Below are 12644 nucleotides of genomic sequence, written 5' to 3' on the forward strand. Positions count from 1 at the left end.
CAAATGTCCAGGAGGTGGTCTAATCTTTCCATTTTAGTGGAAGCCCATGTGGTAGAATGTCTTATACTGAAGCCTGAATGTGATATGGAGTCTTCTCTTGTTCTGGTACCTACTTATAACTGGAAACTTTATGGACAACTCTGTAGATAAGTCAAATTAACACAATGTGGTATATGTTGCCAAAAAATCCAAAATGGCCTGCCAAGTATTGTGTCTCTTTTCTCATAGTAGATGGTGAAAATTGTAGCAACTTGTTCTCGTTGGAGGGGATTTCTTGACCTGCTCTAGACAAGTGAAATACCAGAAACCACTCTCTGGAGGCAGGCTCATGAATTTGTGAGTATATCTTCTGTCCTCTTCTTTGCATAACATACTTGCTACTTCCTGCTCATCAGATCCAATCAGCATAATGTCATTAGGGTAGTGGACTGCTTAGATGTTTGTGGAGTGTCAAGATGATCAACATCTATAGACTGTGTTATGGCAAGGAGAAGAATTAGCATAGCCCTGAATCAACATTCTAGAACTACACTGTTGGCCCTGCAGGTCAATGCAAACTGCTTCTAGCGATCCTTGAAAATTGGTACAGAGAGAAAGGGATTAATCAGGTCAATAAGCTGCATACCAAGTGTCAGACATTGTGGTAAACTAAATAATGTTCCCTTAAGGATGCCCAAGTCTTAATCCTGATGCCTGTGAATATATTACTTTACAAAAGGGATGTAGTAAATGTGATTAAGTTAAGGATCTTGGGATGGGAAAATTATCCTAAATTATTCGCGTGGGCTCAATGTAATCACAGAGTTTTTTATAGGAGAGTGAACGAAGGATCAGAATCAGAGAGAGAAGATGTGATGACAGAAACAGAAGTTCAGTTAGAAAAAAAAAAAAAAAGATGCAATCCAGTTGGCTTTGAGGATAGAGAACGTGGCCACAAGCCAAGAAATAGAGGTGGCCTTTAGAAGCTGGGAAAGAAAAAGAAAAGAATGTCGCCTAGAACCTCTAGAAAGAATGTAGACTTGCAGACACCTTGATTTTAGCTCACTGTGACTGATTTTGGATGCCTGACCCTAAGAACTATCAGATGAAACATTTGCTTGTTTTCATTCATTAAGTTTTTGGTGATTTGTTAAAGCAGGACAAGGAAACTAAAACAATAGTTATGTTGATTTGTTCCAGAAAAGATATCACATCCACAGTTGAATATTAGATGGTAAATCCTGTTTAACTGCCCTACCTCCCTAAGCCTTTGCATTCCACTCTCCGCATTACGCCACGACTGCTCTGGCCATTCAGTCTCATTAGCCACTTCTTTTTTTTTTTTTTACTAAAGATTTTATTTATTTATTTGACAGAGAGAGAGAGAGCACGAGCAGTGGGAGTGGCAGGCTCCCCGCTGAGCAGGGAGCCCGATGCGGGGCTCGATCTCAGGACCCTGGGATCATGACCTGAGCCGAAGGCAGACGCTTAACCGACTGAGCCACCCAGGTGCCCCTCCTTAACCACTTCTGAGTCCAAGTTTCAACCAGCCAACCAAGTTAGCTGATAGAGTGACATCTAGCTACACATGTCAACATATTCACTCCAGAATCTCCAGTAAGTTCACTGACTATAGGAACAGCGGATAATAGAACATGTATAATGCCGAGGACTGAGACAGAGCAGTCGGGAAATAGTACCCTCCTCTGAAAGCACACGCATGGGCCTTATATCAATATCTCATTGTGGAGAAGCAGAGTTGTGGTTCACTAAAAGACAGAGAAGCCACTGTGGTAAACTTGCCAGAAATTTGCTCCCTAGGGGGCTAATGAAAGCTATTCTTGGGGAAGTGTCTCACAAGGGACACTTTGCTACAAAGTATTTGGAAAAGGTGTCAGGAGAAAGCTCTTGGTTTCTAGATGCTGCCGCCCTCCATATATAACAGAAGGCAAGCAGTAGAGACTCTGAGCAGGACAGGAGCCTGGTATTAGAGAAAGCACAGCAGGCTGCAGAAGATGCCAAAGGAGCACAATAGTGACAAGAAACTAAACTCTACTCTGCAGCTTCTCTCCACTTTCCTCTACTGATAAAGCTTCAGTGTCAGGTGATAACAGAAAAATATTTAGGGGGTCAGATTCATTTTCACAGAGCAGGCGAAAAGGATGCATTTCTAGCTGAGAGACAATAAATCAATGACTGTCACACTATATTAAAAAATTAAAAATAAAAATCTATAGGATCATCTTCATCTTTGCAGTTTACTCAACCTCAGTTTCCAATATTTTTTAGTATAAACTCTTGTGTGTTCAGTGAAAAACTTTTAGAATGATCCATTCCAGATATATTTCAGTTTTATTTAATAAACACATTCTGTCCACTCTTAGTGTGATATTAAAATAAAATATCGCCAAAGTATTGTCATTCATTTTCTAACCATGCTACTGAATTCACAGCATTTACAAATTTGTAATGATATTTCTTACATTTGTTCTGCTATTTCTAGCTGTAAGCTCGATTTTAAATTGGAAAAAATATGCTTATAAGTGTTACAAAATTGCTCTTGCAGATCTTCTGGCACATTTTTCATAAATAAAAATAAGCATTTTCAGGCAGAATTCCAAAACATGGAGAAATGATTGAATCTCATCATGGGGGAAATTTCCCTTGGCTAGAAAGGAACTAATCACACATTCAGAGAAGAAATTTACATATTTTAGATATTTATAAAAAAGCATGGTACATTCTAAAATAATATAGAAGACAACAGCTATAGAGGACATGATTTATACAGCATATACACTGGCCTACAAAATGTACATAATATCTGGCAGTAAGTTTTTATTTGGGAAACCACTAAAGGTGGAACAATGCAGAGATGAATTTTTCCTAGGGATAGATTTTTATAATAATCTAATGACTATGATTTGACTGCTTTTAATCTGAACACAAAAATCATGCTGAGGTATATGTTCATGCCCCAGAATATCATTTATATATTATTCTATTATTGCATACACAATTGTTAGATACAAATAACTAATGAATGGGCTAAAATAAAGGACTTTAAGAAGGCTAGTAGTGAAGATGGTAGGCTGTTTAAACATACACTCTTGTTACAGTGTTAATGTGTATAACATTGGATCAGTAAATTAGAAGACTTCATTCTTTTCAAAACCAGTGACTCAGATTGTTAACATTATTGACTCAAAATATAATCTGTTAATAATTTAAAAAATGATTTTTTGGCAAATGCAGTGATTTCAAATAAGTTGAAAGTCTAAATCTGGAGAATATTATGCCATAGAGTAGATTCATATATGTTGTTCATTACACATGTTCTAAGCATCAGAAATTAGGGTTTGCAAGTTTTTTCCTAAATGTCTTTCAAGTTGGAAAAGAAAAAAAAATGTAAGTATGTTATTCCAAGAAAAAATATTATCTGTTTCATCTGCAAAAGATAATAATAGGAAGTGAGATAACAAATGGATAAAATGTTTACATAAAAAAGTTTTTTACATGGTTAACAGGCCCTTCAACTCTACAATCTTATTTACAAATCGCTAAAAGAACATGGATAAGGACATCCTTTCCTATTTTAATTTAATTAGCTGTCATTATATATTTTTCCTAAATCAGCCTTTTTATGAATACACCTGTCTGCATTTCTCTTATTTTCTTTGTAAATAGTATGGAGGCCAGATATTTCATACTAATAAGGAAACAAGCAAATACTATGAATGCTGATGGAATTAGGGATGACAGGAACGGTGAGTACAACTGCCTTTATTTTACTCTTACAAAAAGACATTGTGAGTCAGAGCACTAGATGGCCCATGGTGTGATGAAAAAAGTCCCCGAGCTGAATGCCTCCTCATAGGAACTAGTCAAGGCTGAGTCACCACCCCCCAGGCAGGTTGTTTTACTTGGTATTTGCTGTTCCATAATTAGAACAATAGAAAGAAGATGTGGGCATCTGTGAAACTGCAGAGCTTCCGCTAACTTTTTATTTGAATCTGTTAGTTTCTAATTGTTGCCTCAAAGGTAAAAGGTAATTCAGCATCTACACCATCTTCATTTAGATGGTGGCAATAGTATTATAATTCCACCTAGTTTCTCAATTTGGAAATGAATTTAACCCCAAGAGAAGAAGCGCCATTATCTTCCCTAATAGTCACTACCTAAGAGGGATAAGTTTGCAACTATGATGAAACCAATTTAAGTTTCTGCTAAAAAATCTTGATTAAATATGATTTTATATCCCCCTCCTTTTTTTAAGGGAATACAAGCCCTTTATAGAAGAGTTTCTGAAAGTTTTCATTTCTGAAGCAGTTTTGAAATTAAGAAATATATTTCTTTAAAGATTTATTTACTTATTTGAGAGAGAGAGAGAGAAAGAGAGCATGAGCAGGAGGGGCAGAGGGAGAGAAAGAGAGAATCTCAAGCAGACTCCAAGCTGAGCATGAACCTGGATGTGGGGCTTGATTTCATGACCTTGAGATCACGACCTGAGTGGAAACCAGAGTCAGATGCTTAACTGACTGTGCCACTCAGGAGCCCTGAAATGATATATTTTAAATCTTAGACAAATATTAAGTCTTAGATAAGACACTTTAAAGTGTTATACATTTGGTGATAAAATATGTTTGTAGAATCAAACTTCACAGTAACTGGGGAGTATAAATACTTAAGTCTAGAAAGTTAAGTAAAAATATTTACTGGTTTAAGTAAAGTTGTGCATAATTACTGTTATATTTTGCCATGTGTATCTCCTCTTGTTTATTTTCTTCTACATTTAGAGTCAAAACAAACAAACTATAGATTCTAGAATAGAAAAGTTGAATGAATAAAGCAATGTTGTCTCTAAGAGCCTCACACAACTTTAAGAAGTTACGTGAAGTGGGGCGCCTCGGTGGCTCAGTCAGTTAAGCATCTGCCTTTGGCTCAGGTCATGATCCTGGGGTCCTGGGATGGAGTCCCGCATGGGGCTCCCTGCTCAGTGGGGAGTCTGCTTCTCCCTCTCCCTTTGCCTGCCGCTCCCCCTGCTTTTGCTCTCTCTCTCTGACAACTAAATAAAATCTTAAAAAAAAAAAAAAAAAGTTATGTGAAGCAGTTGACCAAAGAAAAAGAATGGACATAATTTAATGCCAACAAGAGTTCTAGCTCTACCTCAGTTCCAATGTAAATTTTAGTTACTGAATAAACCTAGTGCTTCAGAAAGCCAAAAATGTCTGAACTTCCAACTCTCAAAAATAGGGACGAATTATTAGAGGAAAATTAATTAGAACATAATTTAAATATATCTTTCAAATTGTTTCCAAGGTATCAATATTCCAGCCCATAGACTCCTTCACTTATGCTAATTATTTTACAATTTGCTATAAGAGAAAAATGCGCTTTGTATTTATACCTAATGAAAATGTTTTTATAAAACTGTTCTGTCTAACTGAATTCAATCTTAATAGAAGTTTGAGAATTACTGTTCAGATCAGTTGGCCACACAACACTTCTTAATAACTACATATGTTATATCATGATTATTATATGTTAATATACATAATTTATATGCATACATATAAAATTATAATTTATAAAATTATATATTCTATATATTGATTAGACATGTGGGGGGCACCTAGGTGGCTTAGTCAGTTAAGTATCTGCCTTCGGCTCAGGTCATGATCCCAGGGTCCTGGGATCGAGTCCCGTGTGGGGCTCCTTGCTCCGTGGGGAGCCTACTTCTCTCTCTCCCTCTGCCTGCCGCTTCCCCTGATTATGCTCTCTCTCTGTCAAATAAATAAATAAAATCTTAAAAAAAAAAAAGAAAAAGATTAGGCATGCAGTATCCAAGAAGGCAATATTTCAGCAGAGACTTGAATGAATTTAATGAGCCTCTGAATAATTGGGAAAAGAAAATTCCAGATAGAACAATTAACAAGGGCCCACAGGCAGAAGTCAGTTTGGTAGTGGTCAAGGAAAAGGAAGGAGGCCAGTGTAACTAAAGCAAAATTCATGAAATGGAAGTAGGAAATCAGGATATAAAGGTAGTTATATTTTAGATGTTTAGGGCCTTATAGGCTGTAATCAGGACTTTGAATTTTATTTTACATGTGATGGAAGTCTTGATAGGATTTTAGGAATAGAAATGAATGACATATTTGACCTACACATTTAAAAGATCACAGTGATTATAAAATATTCTATAAGTATTTAACACTGAAAGCGGGAGAATGGTATGAAAGCTATGTCAGTGGTGACTTTGTCTAGAGTGTTAGTAGTGGAGAACTCAGTAAGTGGTCAGAGGCAGCATGTTTTCTTTTGGGTATTTCATTCAGACGGTATAATCAACATGTTTTGCTGATATGATATATGATAGAGGTTTAAGAGTCAAAGATGAGACCAACTTCATTTTTTGTTGTTGTTGTTTTTTGTTTGTTTGTTGTGTTTTATTGACTTAGGAGGGAGAAGTCAAGGAGGAGCAGATTTTAGTCTGGGATCTACTAAGCTTGAAAAACCTGTTATATACCTGAGCAAAGATGTTAATAAAAGAGACATCATGAAAAAGACTCCTTGACCAAACTTGAGTCAGGTTCCTCTGAACTCCATTCTTGACTAGGCCCTGTCCTTGCCAGACTTGCATAGCCCAGTTTCAGCCAGAACCTTGTTAGGAGAGAACCCTCACTCTAGATATCGGCTAACCCTTGATATCTGATGTAAGTGTTCATCCCCCAGGTGATATCCGATTATCCTGGCCTGCCTTCAGCAAGAATCTTGTCAAGTTGGTTTAGCCAGAAACCCTCCTTACCCCTGAGGTTTCCTCTTGGTAATTTTCCATCCATTGACCCCCACTGACTTCTTGACTATAAATCCTCACTTACCCAATCTGTATTTGGAATGGAGCCCAGTTCTGTATAGAGGTCTCTTTCTCCCTACTATAATAGGTTATGCATGAAACCTGTTTGTACTGCTTTAACTACTGTCTGGCTCTGGTTTTCCTTTAACTATCATCACATATATCATTTGCCTCTCAAGACTGGCTTCTACCCTTTTCACTTTGATCTGTGCCCTGAGCTCCCTTGCCCTCTATTTCTCTTTGGTTTAGCCAGTTGGGAGCCTCAGCAAGAGAAGAGCAGGAGGAAGTGAGCAATTATGGGTATTTTTTCTGCTCCAACCCACTGAGATCCTATCAGGCTTTCAGTGCTTCTTGTATGAAGGTCACTGCTTTTATCAGGATGATCCTCTACATCACTTCCTTCTTCCCAGTTTTGGATACTACTCCTGGTCCTAAATTCTTTGGGTGTAGAGATATTGGTAGCTTTATGGGTTGAAGCTTGATGTGCTGCATTTTCCTCTGTGATTTCCCGATTTTCTGTTTGTACTTCATCAAATCTGCAAATCATCCAAATTTCAGGGAGCAGTATCTGAATTATGATTGGACTCATTTCGGTTACTGATACTGAATGTGGCCTCAGGAAGCAGACCCTCCAAACAGAATTTTTGAATTAGCATGGACATATATTAAAGGAGCTCAGAGATAATCACCTGCTTAGAGAAATGGACCGTATGAACATAGGCTGTCTTTGGTATGCACTATAATAATGATCAATAAAATGATCAACACTGGTAACATGGTAGCAAGTTGAGGTCAATGTATTGTGAGAGCAAGTAACTATGATACTTGGTTTTTATGTCAAAAATATTGTTTATGAAGTTTTTAGTGTCACTTGGTTTCTTAGGGAAGTACTAAAGTGTATACTTAGGCAATAAGGAAATTAAAAGTCATGGATATATAATTAAGAACCTTCATGAAAACTTTTTTATTTTATTTTATTTTATTAAGATTTTATTTATTTCGAGAGAGAGAGGGCACAAGCAGGGGGAGTGGCAGGCAGAGGGAGAAGCGGGCTTCCTGCTGAGCAAGGAGTCCAATGTGGGACTTCATCCCAGGACACTGGGATCATGACCTGAGCCGAAGGCAGACAGTTAACCGACTGAGCCACCCAGGCATCCGTCCATGAAAATTTTAAAGGTGTTCTTTGTCTCCTATAATAGCTGGAAATGTCAGACTCGGTCTGAGAGTAAGAAATAGAGTTGATTGCCAATTAAATGCTCCACACTCCCCACTCCAAATCTTCTATGCTAAAATAAGGACATTGTAGGGAAGGAATAGGACCCTGAAACATGGGATAAGGAAATTTAGGCAGACATAGATAAGGCCAAGAATATGGAACTACAAATTCCCCTAAACCTCTTACCACTGGAGGCAGACATCCATCCTCTTCTGCACTAAAAGCCTTTCTGTAACTTCATTTGGTGAAGTTACTGCAAAAGTTCAAGCTTATTTTCCTCTGAATCTACCATCACAGTTCTTATTGCTTATAAGCCTTACTGATAGTCATCATGGCATGGCCTGGCATGAGAGGTAAAGGTGAAGACAGCCTATATGCCTCACAAATCTATTTCTCAGCAGTGTGAGATGCTTAAGTGGGGAGTATGATAAGGATAATGGAGCAAGTTCGACAAAATATTCTTATATTGTCAGTTGGCCCTATTCCTGGCCACGGGTGTACTTTATCCAGGGTTTTGGATTTAATGGGTTGTCTTGAACACCTGGGATAGAAATAATTAGTCCTCTATGTTAATTAGTCTACTATGTTAGTTAATTAAGGTCTGGCTGGACTAAATATGACTTACAGTTGATGAAGTAAAAATTTGGAACTTTCCTGGAACACTATAGAAGAGAGCCCCAAGGCTCAGGCAATGCCCCCCCCAACCATTATTCTGCCCCCACATGCAGGTTATGGAGGGACTATTTACAAAACTATTTTTAAGGTGGAGGAAGACTATAGGGAATATTGCAATATCTTGCTGGTGGAAACAAAGGAAGTGTTACCACCTCTAAGGCCACAGGGAAATGTGTTTCTTTGAAACAGGAATTAAATAACGAGATGTAAAGCACCAGATGAAGACTTTTTATTTTTTAAGTGATTTGGCTTACAGAAAGCTAGACAAGCTAGTAATGAGATACTTTGATATGAATTATTTGATTGTGGAAATTATAATTGCATTAGAATATATCACCTCTGCATTCAGCACTTGGTTTCTAAGAGCCTGGTTTCTCTTTCATCCCAGACCTCCCCCCAACCTCAACTTACAGAAGATATTTGGTTTATAAACTTCATTTTTTTTCATTTTTCCTTTTGAGTTTTATTTCTAAATCTGTATCTAAAATCATATCTAAAATGGGGATAATAAGGACGCCTGGGTGGCTCAGTCAGTTAAGCGTCTGCCTTCAGCTCAGGTCATGATCCCAGGGTCCTGGGATTGAGTCCCGCATTGGGCTCCCTGCTCAGCAGGGGGCCTGCTTCTCCCTCTCTCTGTCCCCCACTCATGCTCTCTCTCACTGTCTCTCTGTCTCTCAAATAAATAAAATCTTTAAAAATAAAATAAAATAAAATGGGGCTAATAATAGTCCCTACCACATAAGGTGCTTGTAAGGATTAAAAGGCATAATTGCAAAACACTTAGAGTAATACACTCAATAAATCTTAACTCTTGTTAGTACTAATAGGATTCTATTACAAAAGCTGCAGAATCAGCTAGATCAGTCTTTTGACTTTCACCTGAATATATCATCTCACTTTTATCTTCACATTTATATTTATATTGCAATCTGTGTCTTAAATAAAATCATATTTAGCTTTCTAGATCTAAATGAATTAGCTTGAATTCAACTAATTAGCACTTATGTTACTCATTTGGCATCTTAATTATATATATATATATTTATATATATTTATTATTACTAAAGTCATTTATGTATATATGGCTGATACCTGCTAAGGAAAACCAGAGCTCAACAGTAGTTTAAAGTGGTAAAAAGCAGATTTTATTCAGGAGCTATTACAATAAAAGAAAGGGACCTCAGTACAGAAGTAGGCTCAGTTCCAAATACAGCATGGACAAATGGGGAGATAGCCAAGCAAAGTGGGAACCAGTGAGTGGAAAATTATTAAGAGGAAATAGCAAGTGTAGAGGAGATTCTGGCTAAAGAAACCTAATAGGATTCTTGCTGAAGTCAGGCCAGGGTGATCAGATAGGACTTAGGAGATGGTAGGAGAAGAGAAGTTGAACAGACATCAAAGGTGGAAATTCTGGTTAAACTGACTTAGCGGGATTCCTGCTAAATTTGGGTGATACAAGTACCATAGGAACAGATGCCAAAGTTAAGGCTTAGAGGCCTGACTAAAGTTAGGTCAAGGAAAGTGTCTTTTCAGTCCCTCCTCTTGTTAAATAAGGGAGAGGCATTCTTCCATCCTTTGAATAATATAAGTCCATTTCTCATTCAGTCATCTTCTATTCATTAAAGATCAGCTGAACCATCTACTGGTACTTTGCATTAGAAGTTATTTGCTGAATGGTGCAAAGAGTCAGGCATTTAATGAGGAGAGTTTCTATGAAAATAAAAGAAAAACAAAGACTAGTAGTTGAGCATATAGTATCTGAGTCCATAGGGCAGTCAGTTGGGAAGATTTCTAGATGTTAGGCTGGAAGCATCTTTACGGAGTGGAGTGAAGACGCACTGGCAATCCCATGGATTTCCTGGTTTGCTGTGTAAATATTTGATGATGGCATTGGGTGTTACAGTGAAATTTCTGAATGTCCCACACAGCAACAGGCATAAAGGTTGCCCATACATGATATGTTGTGCTGGTATTTTGAAGTTATATCAAGTAATCCAGCCGCAGCTCTAAAGATTTAAGGAAAAGGGCAATTTTCGTTCCTAGGGATGACAAGTCCTGAGGGTGGGTGAAAAATTGGCAATGTTGATTGCTAACAAAATGCATAAAAACAGGATCCAGTCCAGTTTACAGGTAAACAAAAAAGTAGAAAGAAATGGAGCTTACCTACAGGTGAAAAATAGCTCAAAGATAGTAAACAAGATTATAATCAAATAACCCATCAGGATGTTTACAGTTCTCCAGTGAAATATAAAATTTTTCTCTCCAGTCACCTCCCTTTTGATTTTCCATCACAAGATAAATTAAAAAATAAGTGTGGTCTTATTAGATTTGGTCTTATTATTTACATAAGCACAGCAAGAATAGTAATTGATCACATAGACCTTTATGAGTTTGCTTTGCTAGAACTTTTCATAAAGGATCTCAAATTAGATTTTTTAAAGCTTCTTGAGCCATGGGACACCAAGCCAAAGACTTTCCATCAGATGTTTCCTGCATTATTTATAGATTTGGAGGAATTCCTCTCTTCTTGAGTTTTCTAGGTATCCTAAAGGTCCTGAGCCATCCAGGAAGTAAATGTTCTTACTCACCTGTGAGGCTAGGAAACTATAAGCCAAATACCAGGCAAGTTGTTCCAAGAGTACTTTGTAAGCATTGGCTCCATAAAGTCAACTTTAGTTCCTTAAAACTTTCCGGCCATATTTGATTCTTTTTTTTTTTTTTAATTTTTTTTCCTTTTGGGGTCTTCCGGTAAAAACCGGAAAACCTGCTAGACAAATTCTAAAAGAGCTGTAACACTGGCCATATTTGATTCTATGTATCATTCTCAAATATGTCATTCCAGTCAGAGCCTGGTGATATATAACTGATATTTCCAATTATGTTTTGTTACAAGGAGAATAGATTCTTATAGAATCTCAAAAAATTATATTGCCAGGAAAATAAGAATACTCTACAACAGTTCCCAAATTCTGGAGGGATCAGGTATGGAAAAAAGATACATGTTTCATTTTTATTTACAAAAGTACATCCACTGTTATATTGTGAGTTACAGGTAGCTTGAGAGAAAAGGGAAAAGAGCTCCTGATATAAAGAATATAGAACATTGAAGAGCTAGCAGTGTTCCAGACAAAAATTGTAATTATTCTTTATTAGTCCATTCAGTGCCATGTAATTTACTTTTGTTCTGCTTGATCTTGAGTTAGCAGTTTTATGAACTTATTAGCCTCTCCACTAGAGTTCTGAAAATCTTTACTCAGTCCATCAGTATGCTCTTAAAGTTATTTAAGCAGTGCTATCAGAAGCTTTACCCCAGAACCCTTGTCATAATCCTTTCCATACATCTCTGAGACAGTCATTTTTTGTTGAAGATGAAGCATTCTGGCTCTAACCCATTACAAATGCAGTCAGAGAAAAATTAGAGTAAAAGAAAGACTATCTGTGGATGACAAAATAGCATGGTAAAAGATCTGAGAGTTCATTTGATAAAGAACTTTGGTTATTTCTGTGGCACAAATACTTTAAAATAATAACTGGAACACCCAAAGAAGAAATAATCCAATCAGGAAATGGGCAGGAGACATGAACAGACATTTCTGCAAAGAAGACATCCAAATGGCCAACAGACACATGAAAAAGTGCTCAACACCACTCTGAATTAGGGAAATCCAAATCAAAACCTCAGTGAGATACCACTTCACACCAGTCAGAATGGCTAAAATTAACAAGTCAGGAAATGACAGATGTTGTCGAGGATGCGGAGAAAGGGGAACCCTGCTACACTGTTGGTGGGAATGCAGTGCAGCCGCTCTGGAAAACAGTATGGAGTTTTCTCAGAAAGTTGAAAATAGAGCTGCCTTATGACCCAGCAATTGCACTACTGGGTATTTACCCCAAAGATACAAATGTAGGGATCTGAAGGGCACG

The 12644-nt window shown here is 37.3% G+C and overlaps 1 non-coding gene across 1 annotated transcript; it reads right to left on the bottom strand.

Annotated features, from left to right (window-relative positions):
- Positions 1 to 11456: 11456 nt before the first annotated feature.
- On the bottom strand, positions 11457 to 11518 carry LOC123324728. Its single transcript, XR_006539997.1, has one exon. It is a non-coding gene; the product is annotated as a U7 small nuclear RNA (small nuclear RNA).
- Positions 11519 to 12644: the final 1126 nt, after the last annotated feature.

This window comes from Neomonachus schauinslandi, chromosome 4 (genome assembly GCF_002201575.2).
Source record: "Neomonachus schauinslandi chromosome 4, ASM220157v2, whole genome shotgun sequence".
NCBI lineage: Eukaryota > Metazoa > Chordata > Mammalia > Carnivora > Phocidae > Neomonachus > Neomonachus schauinslandi.